General features: G+C 42.0%; 1 protein-coding gene across 1 annotated transcript in view; it reads left to right on the forward strand.

Annotated features, from left to right (window-relative positions):
- The first annotated feature begins 7526 nt into the window (after positions 1–7526).
- The window catches only part of fam222aa (family with sequence similarity 222 member Aa), a 77257-nt gene continuing 62015 nt past the window's right edge, over positions 7527–22768 (forward strand). The window contains exon 1 of the mRNA XM_029762259.1: positions 7527–8476. The gene's annotated coding sequence lies outside the window, so the exon portion shown is untranslated. The remainder of the gene's footprint in view (positions 8477–22768) is intronic.

The following is a 22768-nucleotide window of genomic DNA, read 5'->3' on the forward strand; positions in this document are numbered from 1 at the left end:
CATCCTGTAACCCTTTCTAATTGCATGTTGCTTGTTTGAACTGGGTTCCCCCTTGTGTAGTGATTGCATGTTTCTTTTCTGCTCTGGCTCTTCCACTCTCCACCCCCAGGACCCTGATTTTAGCCCCCTCTCTCTGTCCTCATTCATACTTTGTGTACTTCATTTCCCGAAGTTCCACAGTGCTTTTGCCCAGCTGCCAGAGCTGTTCACTGTGCACCAAATGGAAGAAAAACAACTAAAACAGGGATGGTGTCACACCCTGACCTGTTTCACCTGTCTTTGTGCTTGTCTCCACCCCCACTCCAGGTGTCGCCATCTTCCCCATTATCCCCTGTGATTTTATACCTGTGTTCTCTGTTTGTCTGTTGCCAGTTCGTCTTGTTTTGTCAAGTCAACCAGCGTGTTTTTCTGTGCTCCTGGTTTTTCCAAATCTCTTTTTTTCTAGTCCTCTTCTAGTTCTGACCTATGCATGCCCTGACCTCGAGTCTGCCTGCCTGACCATTCTGCCCTGACTTCGAGTCTGCCTGTCGCTCTGTACCTCCTGGACTCTGACCTGGTTTATGATCTTTTGCCTGCCCCTTGTTTATAATAAATATCAGAGACTCTAACCATCTGACTCCCGTGTCTGCATCTTGGTCTCGCCCTGTGTTGTTATAGAGGGACTACCTGGGACTTGTCCAATTACAAATGTTCATTTTCTCATTGCCAAATGAGAAAAAGCTGTCTGTTGTGCACCTTAATGAACACAATGATGTAAAAAAATATATTCAAATCTCTTTTTGCTTGTCACATGCTTCATAGACAACAGATGTAGACTAACAATGAAAGGCTTACTTGCAGGTCCTTTTCCAACAATGCAGAGTTAAAGATAAAAAAAAAAGTAAAATAAAAAAATATATAAATAGTGACATGACGAATAAATACACAGTGAAGGACGAGTAAAAGTAACATGGCTATATACAGGGAGTTTGTGAGCATTCATTTGTGAGCCTTCCGTAGATGTAGCACTGAGCATCAGCTAGGAACCACAGATGTCATCCTAGTCAGAGTCTTCTGGCTTCATTCGGCATCATGGAAAAAGGCTAAAGAATCGATTTACTGTAACAGTGACATTAGGGGCATCATTTCAGAGATTGGAATGAGCATGCAACAATGTCTCCATCATCATCATCATCATACAATGCTCCCTACTGAAAATGTTTGACACCCAGTGATGATGCTTTAGGAGGACAATTCCTGCAAACGATGTCGTCCAACCGAAAGGATAACACACTACTCGGCAATATATTTAGAAGTATGGCAGGGAGTCTAACCCTCATAGTCAGTCATTCCACCCTGAACTTGGACCATTTGTGAGGAAGGAGACTGAGGAGAAAGTATTAATTGGACTTTCATGGAGAAGGGTGTGTTGTGTTCTAGAGAGAGAGAGAGGTTGTCTCGAATGTGATTAGCTGTCTGGTTGAAATTAAACACAGGCCAATCATGAAACCAGGGACAAAGTAGCCCATTGTCCTCCACATCCCCTGCAGATCTCTCCCTCGCTCGCTCCTCTGTTTCTCTGTCTTTCACTGACAGCTTTTGTTCCGCCTATCATCTCCAGACCCTGTCCTTTTTTTAGAGACAGACAAACAGAAGAGAGGGGGGGGGCAGTGGGTGAAAAGAGGGAGCACTCAAATCCCAATGGCTCTGGGGGGCTGTCAGAACTGATAGTACTCTATCACTTGCGAACGGAGGTGCAAAATTAGGTAGAGCCGAGCATTGTGCGAAGCAAAGGATGATGGTCCTTCTGTCCACTGGAGCCTGACTGACAGAGATGGAGGGGAGACAGAAGGAAGGAGGGTGTCTCCAGCCGAATCTCCAGGTGTAACTACAAAAACTCCTCCATAAATCACCAATGTAGTTCGAAACACTAACAATAATTTATTATATTCATATTACATTTACTTTAGGCTTCTATGTTCTAGCATATCCTACCATTAGTGTGTTATTTGGGGAAGACAGCAAGAGTAACAGCAGTAATTGGTGACAATGTTTTGCCAGGCTTCTGTATGAGTATGCTGGTTGTGATGGACAGCCCTCTTACCTGTCACATCCACCAGTGGCATCGAGGTATCGGGGAACAATGGCCTTGTCTAAGAGGAGAGGGTTAGAGATGCTACCGCGGCTTTCACAAAGAACAAAGTTTGTTGTGCTGGTGGCAAGACCGTCCAAAACAGCTGTTGTCCCTTTCGACCCTAAGACAGTTCAGAATTCTATGTGTAAAATACCCAGGACAGGTCCACTCCACTCCACTCCAACCCAACCTCTAAACATTTGAGATGATGACATAGCTTCCTGAATTGTTTCATAAAGTAGTTTACCTAGCGCATGTACAGAGTTTGCACATTATGTCTCTTCAGTTTATGTGTTCAACAATCTGACTCTTGTACAGACAGAGCGCTATAGGGGAAAGGTTGTGTTTGATCATCTACATGTCAAATGTAAATGTAAATATACTGTACATAACCATATCACATACAACTGATGCATCCCTTTGCGTTGTATTCATGTGTAAAACATGAATACAGTATTTAGTACTGAATATGACATCCATATGGTTATGCCGTGACAACGATGAAAGCCCAGCTCCTGTTTTACAAGTGTAGAAAGGCCGTATGACCTTTCACACCTCAGGCGAGAGGAGTCACACTCTGTCTGACCTTCCCACTCCTCTTTGGTGTGCTGCTGGTTACAAGTCAAGTCACAGGAAAATCATTTTGGATACCAGACAAATACATGTCAACTTTGTGTCCTGAATATTACATCTCAAATAAAGTAATTCACACAATGCATACAGCTACGTATGTATTCCTTTATATGCATGGGAATGAGTTGAAAGACAGAGAGCTGGAATGCTCTGGAACAATTTGACCCACTTTGTCAGTCAAAAACTTCATGAACAATTATGCATGACATTTGAAGTTGAATATCTTACAAAATGTCATTCTATTTCAGAATCTGTTGATGGTTGACCCTTGAAACTTTACATATTTTGTGATCTAATTCTACAGTAAGCCAAATCTATAAAAAATATGCACTGAGTGTACAAAACACCTTCCTAATATTGAGTTGCCCCTTGCCTTTTGCCCTCAGAATATCCTCAATTCGTTCCGCAAGGATGCTGGCCCATATTGACTCCAATTTTTTTTTATTACCTTTATTTAACTAGGCAAGTCAGTTAAGAACAAATTCTTATTTTCAATGACGGCCTAGGAACAGTGGGTTGCCTTGTTCAGGGGCTGAACGACAGATTTTTACCTTGTCAGCTTGGGGATCTTCGATCTTGCAACCTTTCCGTTACTAGTCCAACGCTCTAACCACTAGGCTACCTGCCGCCCCCCACGCCCCAATGCTTCCCACAGTTGTGTCAAGTTGGCTGGATGTCCTTTGGGTTGTGGACCATTCTTGATACACACGGTAAATTGTTGAGGGTGAAAATCAAATCCAAATCAAATCTAATTTTATTGGTCACATACACGTGTTTAGCAGATGTTATTGCGGGTGTAGCGAAATGCTTGCGTTTCTAGCTCCAACATTGCAGTAATATCTAACAATTCACAACAATGCACACAATACACACCCTACACACATCCTAAAAGTAAAATAATGGAATTAAGGAATATATAAATATTAGGATGAGCAATGTCGGAGTGGCATAAACTAAAATACAGTAGAATAGAATACAGTATATACATATGAGATGAGTAAAGCAAAAATATGTGAACATTATTAGTGACAAATCCCAGGAGCGTTGCAGTTCTTGACACAAACTGGTGTGCCTGGCACCTACTACCATACCCCTTTCAAAGGTACTTAAATATTTTGTCTTGCCCATTCACCCTCTGAATGGCACAAATACACAATCCATTGTCTCAAATCCTTTGTTAACATGTCTCCTCCCCTTCATCTACACTGTATGAAATGGATTTAACAAGTGACATCAATAAGGGATTATAGCTTTCACCTGGATTCACCTGGTCAGTCTATGTCATGGAAAGAGCAGGTGTCTTTAATGTTTTGTTCACTCAGTGTAAATGTGTGTACACTAATACTGTACCACACCTGCATCCTGGATAAAGCCATATTATGGTGTGTACTTTCCATCAGTATTTCAGTACTTTCCATCAGTACTACAGTAATTTCCATCAGTACTTAGTTATGTGTTCTTGGTTTCCAGGGAATCGGTAGTTGATTTACCCTGAGCACCCCATAGCCATGTCACACATGGTCTGGACACCTAAAAGCATCCCTGTTTCCGGAATCTGTCCCTAACCAGTTTTTGCAGCTCACAAGTCATCTATAGCCTACCTCATCCCACTGGGCACAGACTTCATTTCATCGTCTAGTTTTGATTTACATTTGGTTGACTTGTCAACTAATGTGAATTCAACACGAAAACAACAAAAATGACACCATGTCATAGGATTTAGGTTAAAAATACGAAATTCCCTTACGTTGATGACTTTTTGCAAATCCAATCAACTTTCCACTGTGATTAAACGTCATCGCATTTCATTTTTTGTTGCTGGTTGATTCAACCAGTTTTTGCCCAGTGGGATCCAGTCTTATCCAGTCTGATCCATCCACACCCTCTTTTTCAATCTGATACTTTTTGTCTTTGCCCCCCACCCCTGTCTACCCTCCTTTCCCTGTCATCCCCCCCACCCCCCCCCCCCCACCCCCTTCCCCTCCTCATCATCCACCCCAGTGTCCTCTAACCACTTGACACCTTTTCAGATTCATCCCATCATTTGGCAGACAGTGTTCGTTTCACCCGTGGGCCACAATGCAGCGATCCCTGCGCAAATCAATGGCAGATAAATCAATGCTATCTCTTTTTTCCATGCCTCTGCTGCCATAAAAACATTTTCTGTTACTTTGGTGTTTGAGAAGACTTGAATTTCGCTCAATTAAACCCTAGTTGACTTTGCCTGGGGAGCAAATTGTAACAGGGCAAGGCTTGTATCTGAGTAACAGACAGCAAATCCCTGCCAAAGCTTAGACAAACACTATTTATGAGGTGCCCCATGAAAAAAAAGGAACTGGGACTTGATGTCTTTGGAGGTTAGATCTACTCTCACTAATGTTATTGCAAAGTTGATATGCGATTGCTGAGTCAAAGATAGAAGTTCTCTCTTGTGAAATAATGTCTCTCTTATATTTCAATGAGACTAATCTGGATAAAAATTGGAAACCACAGCCACCTCCCTAGATTTACAGTAGTGGCCTATCCAATATTGGCCAGATGGCCACCCAAAAAAACTCAAAGGAAAATAGCTGTAGCTGTACCCAGGCCATTTCGGATCAGTATCATTTAGGGAGAAAACAACCGTTACCAACCGTTACCAGTGCATTGCATGGGGGAAGTTTTACTTCCAGGTCTCTTGACAGATCCCATGTTCAATGGGATCTGCTAGGCCTATCATCAGGCCTTTATGGCACAGATGCAGATATCATTGGGAATAATTTCCAGCTGATGCACAAGCTCAGACATATAATTTTGAAACCTATATTTAATATAGCCACACAGAAAATGATCCACTGTGGTATTGTGCTTATCTCCTGTATAAATAATTCATTATTTGTATGTGCCCTCATGGTACCTTGGGGGATTGGAACAGCTAAGTGTTTTCACAGCGCAGTTGTGTCCATTCTTTGGAGTATTGGGCGTACTCTAATAAAACTGAGTAAACATGCTTTGAATATTTCTTGAGAATTAACAGTTGAGTCATCTGCTTATCAGCGAATCAAATAGCTTGCTTGCATGCCTCGCTCGGGCACAACAGTGCTCTGCTTGAGTATTTTTCAATTTATAAGATATTTAGTTGATTGACCGGCTGTATTCAATGTACACTGTTCGTCGAGATAGGATTGTTTCTCACTAACCAGCCAGATCCTTCAATAAAGAAAGTGCATGACAACTGGAGGGTGACTCGAAGGGAGGAACAATTAGAGCCCCCCCCCCCCCCAAAAAAAGTCCATGTTATGATGTTGAATCAATGTGGAAAACTGATTGGATTTGCAAAAAGTCCTCAACGTAAGGCCATTTTTTGTATTTTTTTCACCCAACTTTCAACCAAAATCCAATGACATGGTGCATTTTTTTTGGTTGACTTACAGTTAACGTTAGTTGACAACTCAACCAAATATAAATCTAAACTAGATGTTGAACTGGCATCTGTGCCCAGTGAGCAGTGACTAACTACCTAGAGGATGATACCCAGAGAGTAGTGCCCAGTGTCTCAGACCACATAAAAGACCACATACTGTATGTATCCTCCAAAGAGATGTTACTTTTTAGCCTACTGAGACTAGCATGAAAGTGCAAGTCATACAGAGTATTTTCAAGGGAAGGGCCAGGACAGCCAGTGCAACTAGCATGGAACTGCCAGTGCGAGGGGGATTGGTGAGCAATCAGATAGGGCAGAATTGATGACCTGGCTCAGGATGGATTTCTGGAAGAGAGGGCTGCCACAGCGAGGTAATACTTTCAGGCTCTTATCGGCACTGGCATAAGCTGAGGGCTGCATCACCCACTTCCCTGCGTCAGCTTATTATGAGAGGCCATGATGTGATTGCCTTGTACTGCTTTTGTGTGTTCCAGCAGGGTCTGTATGTCTGTGCCAGGCTGCCGGCTGGACAGAGTGCTTGTGGAGATGCCCTCACGTCACTCACTGCAAACTCCATGTAGCTCCCTGTATTCATTGTGATTGTTTCCTAAATGTGGAATGCATTTTTGCAAGCAGAATTCCAATGATGGATAGACTAGAAGGTGTTGTGGTCAAATTCAAGTGGACAGAGCAAGTTATTTAATGTACGTCTTTATTGTGGATGCTACATGTAATAAGATGTCTTAATTAAAGTATTTCAAAAAAATGGGAAAGGTTAACAGATGTTTTTTTAATTGTGGGTTGGGTTGCTCTCTCCCATGTTCCCAGGCTATGCCTGTATAGTGCTCACAGCAGCAGGCTCTAGCGTTTGTTTGGCAAATTGTGAAAACCATGAGACAGTTTGCTACATATATAGGCTAATTGTAATAAGAGTTTAAAGCACACAATAGGCCTACATTTACTTTATATGGCTTCTCCTTCGTAAATTAGGAGAGCATTATGAGGGCTTTATTATGCCTATAATAAAAAGAGAATGGTCAACCCTTGTATTCCGTTTATTATAGGGCCTATAATAAACAGATTCACGTTTCTTATTTACAATGTGCAGTCGAGGCGCTTAGACTGAATCTCTGCATTCTAGGCAACTAGTCTACTAATGTCATTAAATTGGATAGATTTTCCGCGAATAAACAACGTGGTTTCAATAAAGACGCCTGGACGCTGACAGCGTCACCGTGGTAACAATCCTCAATTACCAATGATAGGCTAACCCGTGCAAACGTTTCAATTCCCTCAGTGCAGTGATTGGTTGGTGGGCGGTCTGAAGAGCTGGGAGAGTCTGCATCGTTCCGGTTATTGTCAGTTCGGGCAGCTCGGCATACGGAGAGGACCGCATCTCGAAGCGCAGTGAGCTGCCTAAAACAGACTAACGCTATCGCTTGGTATTTAGATGAGAGGAACAACGCAGAGGAATGTTTAGAACTTGTTTCGTCACCTCAATTGGAAATCCGAGTCTGTAACCGGAAGGACAGAGGTTTCTGATAGGCACCAGCCCAAGCATCGCCAGAGAAAGTGTCAAAGACCGTAAAGAGCTTCATCGCCGGGATTTAATTGTACCTATTCATTTATTTCCAACAACTGCGTTTGTTTCAAAGCCAAAGCTTTGGAATCTGTATGGTTACTCGGTGCCATAGACTGCGTTGAAACGTTTAGTCTACTTTGACAAATCCAGATTGATTAGACTAAACAGGCGAAACACTTTGCCTATAGCCTAAACTATATCAATTATTTTGGATTGACAATTCTGTTTTGTGACCAAGGCTTTTTTGGAGATATTATCCAGGAAACGAGGAGAAGAAAGATCACGAAAGCGGATAATTTTGACAGGCTACTTTGTTTCGGAGGGCGAAAGGTTGAGTATTGTACTGTTTCATTACAGTATGCTATGCGTTAGGTGAAACCACCGTTTAACCGGAGAGATTGACACGCAACGCTCCTGGATTTGCTGACCTGTTTATTTTTAATACACCGTCGTCCAGTCCAGGAAACGAAACGTATCAGTTACGATATTGCTCCTTGACAGACAGAGCAATCATCTTAACTATTGGGTTTTCCCGTTTGGAATCCGATTCACTCTCTGAATGCTCATGGCACTGAAAGGGGCAGAATAAACTGTATCGCTGATCAACGACGAGTGGTTTTGTGGTTTTGGAGAGTGGGATGAAACGTTTTTTGATTACTCTCTGGACGGCAACGCTCTGAAAGCAGACTGCTCAGCGCCAGTTAACCTGCATGGGATTCTAGTCTTCAATACGAAACAATTTATGGTAAATATTTTCCCCTTTCTAACTAAATCTTCATGTGCCAAAACGATATCGGCCTAGTAATAAATTCATCGCTTGCGTAAATGTGGGATTTTGTTGCAGCTTGGGTCATTTGGCGACATGTCCGCATATCATAATTGATGGATGGAGTGAAGGGTAGCACAGTGTATAACAATTGATGGATAGTCTTGTAAGAAAATAGAATGAGGGTGTAAAATGCTCGGTCTACGGTGCATAGACGTTGATTAGGATTTTGGGATAGGATAGGCTAGAAAACCTTTGTTTTCATGCATAGTCTAACCTACAATAAAGGAAGCGTTGTAAAATCGATGTCAGTTACTGAATGGCTTTAGGATCTGCTTTGATGTATAGTATTTGGTATTTCAAGGATTGGGAGCAATTAAGTATATTGTCGGGAAGTGGGCTATGCAAGGCACTGGCACAGCAGGCTCCGAAATAGGGTGTGAAATTCCTTTCTCTATGCCCCCATGCGTCATATAATTTTTAATCAGCCGTGGGTAAATATAGTTTCAGCGGAAATTAATGATTTCCCCATAAGTGTAACTGGCGCTGCGTTTGTGTAAATAGTTAATGTCATACACTGATGTTGATCAGAGCTCTCAGATGTTCTCTTCCTCAAATGAAAGAGCATCACCAGTGAGTAATTCCTCAGAACTTTTTCAGTTGGTCCTTGTAGCCTATGCCTAGTGTTACCGGTAGGCCTACCACTGTCCCATTCCGATGGAGCTGTTAAGTATAAACTATGCCAGAGTACATGTGCCTGAGAACAGTTTCCAGGAATAAATCCGCAGTTTGACTATCTATAATCTAAATGGGGGAAATCCTCCGGCCGTTTCAGATTAAAGCAGTTGTTCATGAGAGGGATTTTTAGAACCGCTGTGCTGCGGTCACAGGTTTGAGGCGGAGCCGAGTAGGCTACTTTAGATCAGCAGAGCGTGCTAAAGTCGTTTTACACAACTTCGAGTGTACAATAGCTTTCCCCACAACGGGTTACCAAAGTATTAAATACAGTTTGATAAATGTATTCATAGGCTACTATTTCACCCCTCAACAGAAATGTAGGCCTAGTCCCGACACATCTATAGATGCTAGCCAAGCCGGCTGGCCATTCATTCTATCAGTTAGCTAGGTTGTTTGAGATGGACCCAGTTTTTTTTGTTCTATATCTATGGATGCAAGCCAGTCTTCCTTTCCAAATGTTCCAAGGCAACGCTCTTACAGTGGCTTGCAAAAGTGTTTACCCCCTTGGCGTTTTTCCTATTTTGTTGCCTTACAACCTGGAATAAAAATTTACTTTTGGGGGGGTTTGTATCATTTGATTTACACAACATGCCTACCACTTTGAAGATGCCAAATATTTTTTCTTGTGAAACAAACAAGACAAAAAAAAAAAAACTTGAGCGTGCATAACTACTGACTAAGGTCAATAGTTTGTAGAGCCATCTTTTGCAGCAGTTACAGCTGCAAGTCTCTTGGGGTATGTCTCTATAAGCTTGGCACATCTAGCCACTGGGATTTTTGCCCATTCTTCAAGGCAAAACTGCTCCAGCTCCATCAATTTGGATGGGTTCCACTGGTGTACAGCAATATTTAAGTCATACCACAGATTCTCAGTTGGATTGAGGTCTGGGCTTTGACTGGGCCATTCCAAGACAGTTAAATGTTTCCCCTTAAACCACTTGAGTGTTGCTTTAGCAGTATGCTTAGGATCATTGTCCTGCTGGAAGGTGAACCTCTGTCCCAGTATCAAATCTCTGGGATACTGAAACAGGTTTCCCTCAATTTCCCTGTATTTAGCGCCATCTATCATTCCTTCAATTCTGACCAGTTTCCCAGTCCCTGCCGATGGAAAAACATCCCCAGAGCATGATACTGCCACAACCACGCTTCACTGTGGGGATGATGTTCTCGGGGTGATGAGAGGTGTTGGGTTTGTGCCAGACATAGTGTTTTCCTTGATGGCCAAAAAGCTGAATTTTTGTCTCATCTGATCAGAGTACCTTCTTCCATATGTTTGGGGAGCACGTTTGGCAAAAATGTTATTTTTCTTTAAGCAATGGGTTTTTTTCTGGCCACTCTTCCGTAAAGCCCAGCTCTGTGGAGTGTACGGCTTAAAGTGGTCCTATGGACAGATACTCCAATCTTCACTGTGGAGCTTTACAGCTCCTTCAGGGTTATCTTAGGTCTCTTATTTGCTTCTCTGATTAATGCCCTCCTTGCCTGGTCGGTGGGTTTTGGTGGGCGGCCCACTCTTGGCAGGTTTGTTGTGCCATATTCTTTCCATTTAAAAAAAAAAATAATGGATTTAATGGTGCTCTGTGGGATGTTCAAAGTTTCAGATATTTTTTTATTACCCAACCCTGATATGTACTTCTCCACAACTTTGGCGCACCTGTTTGGAGAGCTCCTTGTTCATCATGGTGCCGCTTGCTTGGTGCTATGCCTTGCTTAGTGGTGTTGCAGACACTGGGGCCTTTCAGAACAGGTGTGTATATATACTCAGATCATGCGACACTTAGATAGCACACAGGTTGTCTTTATTTAACTAATTATGTGACTTCTGAAGGTAAATGGTTGCACCAGATCCTATTTAGGGGCGTCATAGCAATTGGGGTGAATACATATGCATGCACCACTTCATTTTTTAAATGTTAAAATTTGTAAAAAAAAAAAGATTTTTTTTTTTTTAAACAAGTGATTTGTTTTCATTTCACCAATTTGGACTATTTTGTGCATGTCCATTACATGAAATCCAAATAAAAATCAATTTAAATTACAGTTTGTAATGCAACAAAATAGGAAAAAACGCCAAGGGGAATGAATACTTTTGCAAGCTATCTAGCCAACTGCGGCCAACAGTTACGTCAAACCGTGCAGCTAGAATAACAGCAAAGTAGCTGCATTTACTTTCGTTTGACCTGTTTTTCTATTGACACTTCTTTGTATATGGTGCATTCGGAAAGTTTTCGGACCCCTTGACTTTTTCCACAATTTTTTACTTTACAGCCTTATTCTAAAATGTATTAATACATAGCAAAAATGTCTAAACCTGTTTTTGCTTTGTCATTAGGGGGTATTGTGTATAGATTAAGGAGGATAAAAAAAAATAAAAAAATTAGAATAAGGCTGTAATGTAACTTTGGAAAGTCTGAAAACTTTTCATATTATGCTGATTCATGATTTCGACTAGCTGAGAAAAGATGTCAGTCTTGTCCTGACACATACAATCTCAGTAGGACAATGGAGATCAAATTTCAATATTGAAACAATGTTGCAAAATGTTGGTCAGGAGACTGTCTAACGTTTTACAAACCCCCATTGTTGCGACAGTCTCGGGTCTAACAGCCGTGTCAATATATCCTCAACACCAGCTCCTCTGGCATTATTTAAGTGATAATGCCTGTGTTTTGGAGGATATATCGACACGGCTGTTCTTAGACCCGTTTATACGTGTTACCAACACATTGACATATTTTCATAAATGTTATTTTGATGCATTTATTCATACTATTTCATCCTTTTTAATGCTATAATTACGTTGGTAACCAGTTTATAATAGCAATAATGCACCTTGGGGGTTTGTGGTATATGGCCAAGAACAGCCCTTAGCTGTGGTATATTGGCCATATACCACACCCCCTTGTGCCTTGTTGCTTAATTAGAACGTGTTGTAAACAGCAGGTGCTGACAGGAAACATTTATATTTTATTTTTTATCTGTTTAGGATTTAACACGGGGACGGACACACACACACACACCAGAGACGGCTGGTGGGAGGAGCTATAGGAGGACGGGCTTATTGCAATGGCTGGAATTGAATCAATGGAACGGACTCAAATGCGTTTGTTTCCATTCCAACCATTACAATGACCCCGTCCCCTCCTATAGCTCCTCCCACCAGCCCCATCTGACACACACCACACATTCATCTTCATAGACCAGAGGGGACACACAAACCCTAATTTAAGCAAATTGGAAAAGAACAATGTGGTAATCCTGGAGTTTGTAGCTAGCTAATACGCCTGGATAATCCATTTATTCATAGACCACTTCAGGCCTTAGATACTTTAAGCAATCTCTGCATTATTTCAGTGGCTGGATAGTGGAGTAGCCTTCAGTTGAGCACAGTGGAGCTTTTCCCTTCCCTCGCTTGCTCATTGATAATCTAACATGGGGCCCCTCTCCATCCTGGGCCAGGCTCCTAGAGTCGCTAGCCCTGTGCGGCGCCTGCTATAGCATAGCACGGCGCCTGTTTGCTACTATTGAATAAAACATTGGCTGATGTATGAGGCTGAGGCTTCACCTGAGGGGGCAGAGCCACCTCATTTACTTCCTCCACTCGGCGTCTATGACCCGCTGAGCAAATTGTGTTCATATTAGCGCTGCGGCTGCTCCTCACCGAAAACAAATAGTCTCCCCCAGCATAATCCTTACCTTAACACAACATGATGGTTGGGGATGGTAGCTGGGGAGGATGGGGATGGCTACTGGTGCTAGAAGGACAGCCTAATATGTAGGCTAGGTCAGTGATTTACCTCCTTGGATTTTGTTTTGGCTCTGTTTTTGTTTTAGTTTTTTTTACAAAATATCATGACTCATACTACCTCTGAAGGCTGAAAACAAACATGGTGGCCTTAAAGTGTTTACTTAGGAATTGGGATTTTGATACTAAGTGTCCTGACATATTTTATTCAAAAATAAGTATCCCAGCTGATTGTTTTTACTGTAGTAATCTCATTCACGGGATTCTAAGTCCACAAAGGAAATAACTAAAGCAAGGTTTCTATTGTAAAAAAAACTTAAAGCTATAATCCTTAATCAAAACCATAACAAAGAAATCTCCCTGCCCCTGTTGGTCTAAAATGCTGAGGGATTGGCCTGGAGAAATGTAACCACTCTCAAAATCATAGACAGCACTACGGATTAATGCACTGGCCATCAATGGTATTAAATATATAGTTTGAACCATGTTTTGAGGCTATACAGTGTTTTGTTTACATTTAAGAGTACATTTTTTGGGGGTTCTGATGGGGTACAACAGTTAAACTAAGTGGTTGAGGCATTTATTTTCTTCAAGAATGAACTGGCATACAGTGCCTTCAGAAAGTATTCACATTCCTTGACTCTATCAGAATAAAATGTGTTTAGCATGATTTTTTTTTTTTATGACTACCTCATCTCTGTACCCCCCCACACACACAATTATCTGTAAGATCTCGCAACAATATTGTAGTTGCTCCACAATACTAACCTAATTGACAGTGAAAATAATGAAAGCCTGTGCAGAATAAAAATATTCCGAAACATGAATAATTTTTTTAAACAAGGCACTAAAGTAATTCTGCAAAAAATGTGGCAAAGCAATTCACTTTTTGTCCTGAATACAAAGTGTTATGTTTGGGGCAAATCCAATACAACACTTTACTGGGCATCACTTTCCATAGTTTCAAGCATAGTGGTGGCTGCACCATGTTATGGGTATTCTTATAATCGACAGGGAAATTTTTCAGGATAAAAAAAAAAAAATGGAATGGAGCGAAGCACAGGCAAAATCCTATAGGAATACTTGGTTCAGTCTGCTTTCCACCAGACACTGGGAGATGAATTCAACTTTCAGCAGGACAATAACCTAAAACACAAGGCCAACTATACACTGGAGTTGCTTACCAAGAAGACTGTGAATGTTCCTGAGTGGCCAAGTAACCGTTTTGTCTTAAATCTACTTGAAAATCTATGGCAAAACCTGAAAGTGATTGTCTAGCTATGATCAACAACTAATTTGACAGAACTTGGGCAAATGTTGCACAATCCAGGTGTGGAAAGCTCTTAGAGATTTACACAGAAAGACTCATAGCTGTAATCGCTGCCAAAGGTTATTCTGCAACGTATAGACTTAGGGGTGTGAATACTTATGTAAATTAGATATTTATGTATTTAATTTTCAATAAATTTGAACACATTTCTAAAAACATGTTTTGATTTTGTTATGGAGTGTTGTGTAGATGGGTGAGGATTTTTTTTTATTCATGCTGTAGTCGAGGGCTATGAATACTTCCTGAAGGCACTGTATGTCATTAATTAATACAGTAAGTCCAAAAATGGATGTAGGAAAGTAAGGATTCTAGCTGTGGTCGAATGATCAAAGCACTCTCTAGTGGTCTCACGAGTGGAATGTTATTAATATTGTTCATAATGAATCAATATTTATTTACATCCGGTGTTTCTATGTCAAATGGTTTTGTTATATACATCACAGAAGACTGAAATATAAAGTGTAATATTGGGATGCAAACTCAAACATTTTTAATACGTTTTAGCTATATATCTGACATGGTACAGGTGTCTTCTATTTTCTTTAAGACCATAACCATGTGTGTGAGGTGTATACTTTTGTTTTAAGGTAGATTTGTTTTAAGACTACCAAGAAACCCTCTGTGTGACCCTGATTTAGCCAATAGCAGTAAAAGATTAAGACGGCTCCATCCTAGGTAAACTCAACACTACACTGGGTAAGTGTAATAAGACTGGCCTATCTTTCAAAGTCCATCTTTGTTTTGATTAATTGCCTTCCCAAAACCATCTAAAAAGCAGAACAAATCTGATGCCTTTGGCTGAACTTTCAACAAGTATCCTTCTTAATGTGCACAGAATATTGGTTGAAGGACAGATTACATTTTGGCAAGATATTAAAACAGAAGTTATACTAAGCAAGCCCAGGCACTATTTCAATTTCCAACACTGAAATATTATTTGGGTTTGATTGATAGCATTGGCATGAACGCGCTGTACTCCTTGCTTATTTAAACTGCAGTCATGTGGGAATTAGTAAGGTTTGCTCATGAATATCTTTATAATAGCTCAACTTTAATTTCCTGTTCGATGTATTCATCTTTTATATATCCCACTATGGTTTGATTGTCTAAATGCAGACCCAGAGGCTACAAACCCCAACTAGCATAGTGTGTGCAGTGCCACTTCAAACATACCTCGTATGATCTTTTTTAAAACCTCTGCTTTGGTTTATCTTCAATCTAAAATGAGCTTACCGTGCCAACGTAATTATTTGTGATATATTTACAGCAACGCAATAGCACATTTTGTTTTCCAGATAGATGTGTTTGATTTATTCTGTATGGGCTATATTTTGTATATGAAAGTATAGGGAATGAAAAGCGGTGATCCTATCTTCATCTTGTGGACCAGCTTCCACAGCCACTGACAATATTAAGTTGCTTCTTTCTTTCCAGGAAATACATTTAGGCCAAAAAAAATGTAATGTGACGCATGGGCGTTTGGGAGTTAGGTCCACGAACCTTCTCTCTCAAGGGCGTCCAAACGGCATCTCATTAGATATTGATCAAAGAGTTCCTCATGCGGGGAAGTTAGTGTACTGTATATATTTGCTCCGACTACAGCGCGCACAATTATTTGTGTTAACAATTTACATATGAATGAACACGAATGAAAGATGTTCCCTTGAGCATTGGTTTGTGTTACAAGCAGCCTTGTATTGTTTGCCATTTTGAGGTACAGGTAATATGCTATGTGCATATATGGTTGGTAGTGTTAGGAAGGATGGAACCTGGGTGTCGTCTGTCTCAAGTGGCTCTATAATATCTTCTTCAGCGACACTATTTCTCCCCTGATCTTGCTGCCTTTAGCACAATACGGCGTAAAGAGGAAATGGATCGGTCGACGTGGCTAGTTCGTACTGTATTTTCAAACAGTGTAAGGACACAGAAAGAGAGGTTTGCCTAGCCCACTTGTGAAGATTAAGGAACGATCATATGTTACGGTTTACCAAGTTTCAGGCAGGTGGTTTTGACATTCCTTGGGTCTTTAATGAGGCTGAAATGGTTGTTGTTAAAGGATAAGGTTGATTTTTGGACTAGAATGATGTACATGAGTCATGACTACATCTCATGTCCTAGCAACAGAATTCTATTTCATTTTCATTTGTTACAAAAGTTTTTATCACATCTGTTTATATCAAGCCTATATCACCCCCAATATCACCTCCTTTTTGGCTACTGATATCAGCCTTCCTTCTTGTTGCCCTGTTTGACGGCCTAGGACCCACACATTTTTATTTTCGAAATCTGGTGAGAGAAACAGAAGACATTGGCTCTTTTTGGATTTCAAAATATTTGAGTCTTGATTGTGTATGCCACCCTGCAGTGTCTCCACTGGCTGCTGTGTGTTGGCGAGCTGGTTTTGTTCTCTAAGCCTTATTATATCTGTGCCTTGAGGTAATCTCAAGACGTGATTACCTTGCCTCGGACTGCGAGGACAGGATGGTGATGTGCCCAAACAGGTGTTCATGCACTGTAACCCACAGTGATTGGCAGGCAGTGGGCTTTTCATCAGGATCAAGAGTGAAACTATAGTATAACTAACACATCCAACAGTATGGAGCCAGGCTCACTTGACACTATGCCTACTCAGTGATAAGCTAACCAGTTCTCAAAAAGGGTCATATAGAACCCTAACATACAAGAATGCAGTTATGAATGTAAGATACAAGATGGAATCTCCAAGAGATCCTTGTCCCCAGTAAGGATTGTTACGTGAATCCAATAAGTTTCAGGTTTGCACAACGAAGATTAATAGGCTGAATGAAATAACCTCAGCTGCTGAGGCGGCGATACAGAACATTGCTAGGTTTATAACCAATCGAGTTGGAGTGAAGGAAGACGTGTTGCCGGCATAACTTTTCAACAAAGAGGGAGAGGATAAAACAAATCTGACAAGCTCTCCAACTGCACATTTGTTCTCCTTTTAAAAACGATGCCTCTCTGGCCTTGCCTCATGGTAACATTGATTTGTCATGTGTGACAATGCTGGCTGCTCTCAAATCACCCCGGTGATGACATTGATCTCAAGGATTGTGAGCGGGAGAGAGGGGGGGGGGGAGACCATGGAGACACAGCACAATGATAACTCAACTCAAAAGCTCACTGTAGCCACCTCAACCTCAGCAGTGCATTAAAAAGGCTATATAGCAATTATTTTCACTCTGGGGTTGTGCTTGAGCCAAAAGAGGTTCCTTACACCTCGGCAACTGCGTTAAGGCCTTGGATATGATTAGGGCCATTTATTCCTCCATAAACCTGTGTGTGTCTTGGTCTCATCAACAATTATGCATGAAGGAAGCTTTGATTCGTTGTGGAGGCTTGGATGCCGTTTGATTGGCTGTTATGTTCCCGCGTTGCGTATTATCTCCGGAACTCTTTATCGCCAGTTGTTTCCATGCCAGAAGCAGCAAGATATGTATTTTTTTTATCTCGTGCGAGCATCTGATTTAATCTCTCTTCCCCCAATGCTGGTATACTTTAATCTGGAACGGGAGCTATCTGATTCTCCTCGTTTTTTGAGGAAGATCAAACTTTAATGCAGCAAGGAACTGCATCTCATCCTAATCTCCGTCTGATTTTGGTCAGTTGCCCTACCTTGTAGGGTTTTGTCTTTATGCTTTGGTCATTCTCCGTTGACGGTAGCCAGCACTTCATGTCTTTTCATCTGCTGATTGGTCGATCACCTGGTTGTTGGAGCTGTCAGCATGAATAAACAGAGCCAATGATTGTAAAAATTGTGCATAGCCATATGACCTAAATGGGTTGAACTTTTGTCTGCCATTTTTTTTTTATTCATTTCCTTAATTATTAGGTAGCTCTGGCTATGGAAGCCAAGTGCTCTTTACATATTGGCAGTTTTACACTGGGGTTTGAGGCCCTATGTGAATGACCTACGTCATCCTATGCCCCCAGGGCCTGTGCTGTAGATTGGCTTCAGCAGTATGGATGTCTCAGTTCTATTTTGTTTCATTAGAATGCAGTCATTCAGAAATAAGCTACGTAATGCAATTTTGCTCAGCCAATTCAGATATTATATCATTCAAAACGATAGGGATTGTAATGTGTTCAGAAGCCTGGCTTTGGGAGTGTGTGACAATGGCTACATGACATGATTGTTGCAAATGGATACTACCTTATACGGGGGTGACACAGCGACCGTTAGCGTCTGTGACAAAGAAAGAAAAAAAAAAAGAAGTCTGTTACCCAATTCTGATGGCATTGCTGTAAAGGTAATACAATTTCCACTGACTGGAGAAAATAATATCTGTTCGGCATGGTAATTGGAGAAGCCACCCCTCTTTGTTTCCCCAGCTCTGCGTGAACGCAACACGATTTAATACAACTCTGGAGATTTGGATCTTTTATTGCCGGTCCTAGTACCGGCGACACGGAGTGGAAAGCCGAGGCATGCACAGATAAAATTCATTTAATTTGACCTGTTTTGAATTTTTGAGCTATAGACAGATTTGGGAGAGAGCATGGGGGGGGGGGGGGGAGTTGGTATATGTTTCTAGGCTAAACCCGCTGTTAGAAATCCTATCGATATTAAGATCTGAGGTCCCTTTGGCTTCTCTGTGCCTGCTTTCACTCACGTACAGTCAGGAACATAGAAACAATGGCATGAGGACACATATGGACAAACACACCCACTTCTCTCTCCTAGCGCCTGTTTTATTACCTCCTGCCTGCTGCTGGAATTGCTTTCCTCCCTCGAGTGAGCCAGTCAGCGCCGGCTTTATTGTGTTAACCTATTTGTGTGTCAAGAGCGATTGCGGAGTTCTTTATCTCTGTTTGTATTCGGACGGGGAGAAGGCAGCGAGATGGAGGGAGGGAGGGCGGTGGGCAGGGGAGATAGGCGAGCCACCAGAGTTCGACGGATGGATCCCCTCGATCCACTCCTGAGGATAATGACTGGTTGCTAAGCAAAAGAAAATGATCTGTCCCCCCTCACTCTGGCATCCAGAGTAATCACTTTTTATCTCTCAAAGATGTCATGTATAATTATAAACCCACTGCCATCCTGTGCAATCTGCCTAATCGTATTTAAATGTATTTAGATGAGTGGGGGTGGATATGGAATTGGAGATTTGAGGGTTGGAGATCTATTGGTTGACTCAACAACCTGTGTTTGTGTTCCTTTTCCCAATAAGTTCAAACCACCTGCTGTAGCATATACGCTGATGCATTATATACTTTGGCGGTGAGCAGTTGGAGTTTGACGCCCAACCCCATACACACACACACACACACACACACACACCATCTTCAGAGACCAGGGGGATCAGCGTTCCTTTTTGTGAGCTCTTAGTTTTATTAACATTTTTATTGAGTTGAAGGACTTGCTGACCCTTGGTGGCATAATGAATTGCCTGCTGTGTGAGTTTTGGCAGAAATGACTGGCACGGATCCAAGCCTTTTAACCTAAGATTTGTGCTCTGTTGATTGAGCAGGTAACTTGGGGTCGGGGGCAGGTAGGTACGGTAGGTAGGTCTGTATTTAAATGGCAGGACGAAGGCATATTATTTGAACATGACTGCAATTTACACAGGCTTTCGTCCCAGCTGTCACTCATGTGTGCCAAAGTCCAGCATCATTTTAATGCCTGGCCAATTATCTTCCCTGCTTCTGACATCACCCCTCCCTCTCCTCATTTTCCCTTGTATGTAGAGGTCAAATGTTAATTAGAAGTTCAAATCTGAAACGTGAACATCTTCAATCAGGAAAACCTGAATACAGACCAGAATACTTGGATGTAGAATCACGTCTTGAAGTATTTGCTTATTTTTTTTTGAGGAGCAGAGTGGGCGTCTCATCCGCGCCTGTCTGGCGTTCGCTCAACTGTGTGCTGCTTCACTCACTCTGGTTTCTGGTTAGTACCATCTCTCTTGAAATTTCTGACTCAAGAAACCGTTGCTACATCCGTTGCTATGTTTTGACAGCTTCCCTCGTCCGGGGAACTTCATACAGACGTATGAAACATTCTACCCCTCCTCCCTCCCTTTTGTGGTATGGTTCTGTGACTGCGTCTCCAGGAAGGAACAGCTGTCCAGCTGTCACCACAGCCAGCCAGTCAGCTGGTATCCAAGCAAGGCAACATCTGTAGAGGCTGAACGGGCAAGGGGCAGCATGCCTCTACTCTGGTTTCTGAAGACCACGGAAGTGTGTCAAGTTCACTCTACATGATCACTGTACTGACCATGTAAGTAGAAGGGGGGAAGGCCCCTTGGACCACGACAATTTGACTGCACTCCCATGGGTACATTCAATATGGCTGACGTGGTATTGACATATCGACGGGTTTGTTCGTTACGCAGCCTCACACTATTACATTATCGCTGTAATACGTCCACCCTATTGTTTGGCGGCGCATACATAGGCAACATCAGAACACCTTTTCACCAAGTACACGGAATTGTACTTGTTGATATGGTGCTGCTAGTGACTACATTTAGAGACAATACAAACAGTGGAGTTTAAACCGTTTACATACATTTATATACAGTGCATCCACCCTGTACCGCGCTAAGCAACCTGAAATGTATCTTGGAGCCTGTCATTTTGGTTGACTTGGTTGAGTCAATATAAACCACCTAAAAAAAAAAAGAATCCTGGACACCTTCATGTGTTCCTTATCTGATGATGAGTGTGATTCCTGTTTTGGACATTGTCAAATACCTTGGGAATTGGCCCTGTCTGCAATTTTTTTTCTGTTCTCGTTCTAAGCGCCATCCTTACTAACAATTCTCAACCTCTGGATTGTGCATGTGTGTGTAAACAAAGTCCCAGCGATAGTGGCCTGGAGCTGACAACAACCGACTGGGAGACTCTCTCCCAGGGGGGCTCCCATGTAGCCTCTCCTTCTCTCCCCTACCTCGCTCCCAACCTGCTGGCGGCATGGAGAGAGGAGGAGGAGGAGGAGGAGGAGGAGGAGGAGGCCCATACAGCCGCATGAGTGGGGTGGGGGAGAGCAGAGTGCCAGTCTCCTCTGTCAGCCACAAACCAGGATCTGGGAGAGCGAGCACATGGGACTTCCTCCTGGGATGATCCTGTGGTGAAGGAAAGGGAGGACAGCATCTGTTCACTGGGCTTGTTTTCTGCCTCTTCTTTCCATCAACGCATCGCCTGCTCTTTCCTCTCCCCCTCTCTCTGATGCTGTCTGTCTGTAGCTTCTGTCATGCTGTTGGTGGATTTGTGGAATGGCACATGGAAAAGGAAACGTGTAGCATATAATTCTATATGGACTTACTAAGAAGAGGTCAGTTTGAGGATAGTGTCATGACACTGCCATCCACCTTCCTCTTCCACCTTCCTGCTTTTGTTATGAGACAGAAGTAGTGGATGACTTGTACTATTTTAAAACCGGCCTCGGGCATAGACCTCTGGTTGTCTACCTCTAGACAGACAGCTGCTTAAACTGCGATGTGATGGCTTTGAACAGAGTTTGATGGATACTGTTGACTGGAGCTGAGTGAGAGAATGCCTTGATGACTCCAATTAAGTGTCACTTCTGGCTCGTCTCCCAGTCCCATTTACATTTTGTTCTCCATCTACGGCAGTGGTGTCAAAAATACGGCCAGCGAGGGGGTCCAATCCATCCCGCGGGTGGTCAGATTTGGACTCATCAGACCAAAGGAAAGATTTCCACCAGTCTAATGTCCATTGCTTGTGTTTCTTGGCCCAAGCAAATCTCTTCTTATTGGTGTCCTTTAGTAGTGGTTTCTTTGCAGCAATTCGACCATGAAGGCCTGATTCACAGTCTCTCCTCTGAACAGTTGATGTTGAGATGTTTCTGAGGCTGATAACTCTAATGAACTTGTCTTCTGCAGCAGAGGTAACTCTGGGTCTTCCTTTCCTGTGGCGGACCTCATAAGAGCCAGTTTCATCATAGCGCTTGATGGTTTTTGCGACTGCACTTGAAGAAACTTTCAAAGTTCTTGAAATGTTCCATAGTGACTCACCATCATGTCTTAAAGTAATGATGGACTGTTGTTTCTCTTTGCTTATTTGAGCAGTTCTTGTCATAATATAGACTTGGTCTTTTACCAAATAGGGCTATCTTCTGTATACCACCCCTACCTTGTCATAACACAACTGATTGGCCCAAAAGCATTAAGAAGGAAATAAATTCCACATTAACTTTTAGCAAGGCACACCTTTTAATTGAAATGCATTCCAGATGACTACCTCATGAAGCTGGTTGAGAGTGCCAAAAGTGAGCAAACCTGTTACCAAGACAAAGGGTGGCTACTTTGATGAATCTCAAATATAAAATATATTTTGATTTGCTTAACACTTTTTTTTGGTTACTACATGATTCCATAGGTGTTATTTCATAGTTTTGATGTCTTCATTATTATTCTACATAGTAGAAAATAGAAAAAATAAAGAAAAACCCTTGAATGAGTAGGTGTTCAAACTT

The sequence above is a fragment of the Salmo trutta genome, chromosome 9 (genome assembly GCF_901001165.1).
Source record: "Salmo trutta chromosome 9, fSalTru1.1, whole genome shotgun sequence".
In the NCBI taxonomy this organism is placed as follows: Eukaryota; Metazoa; Chordata; class Actinopteri; order Salmoniformes; family Salmonidae; genus Salmo; species Salmo trutta.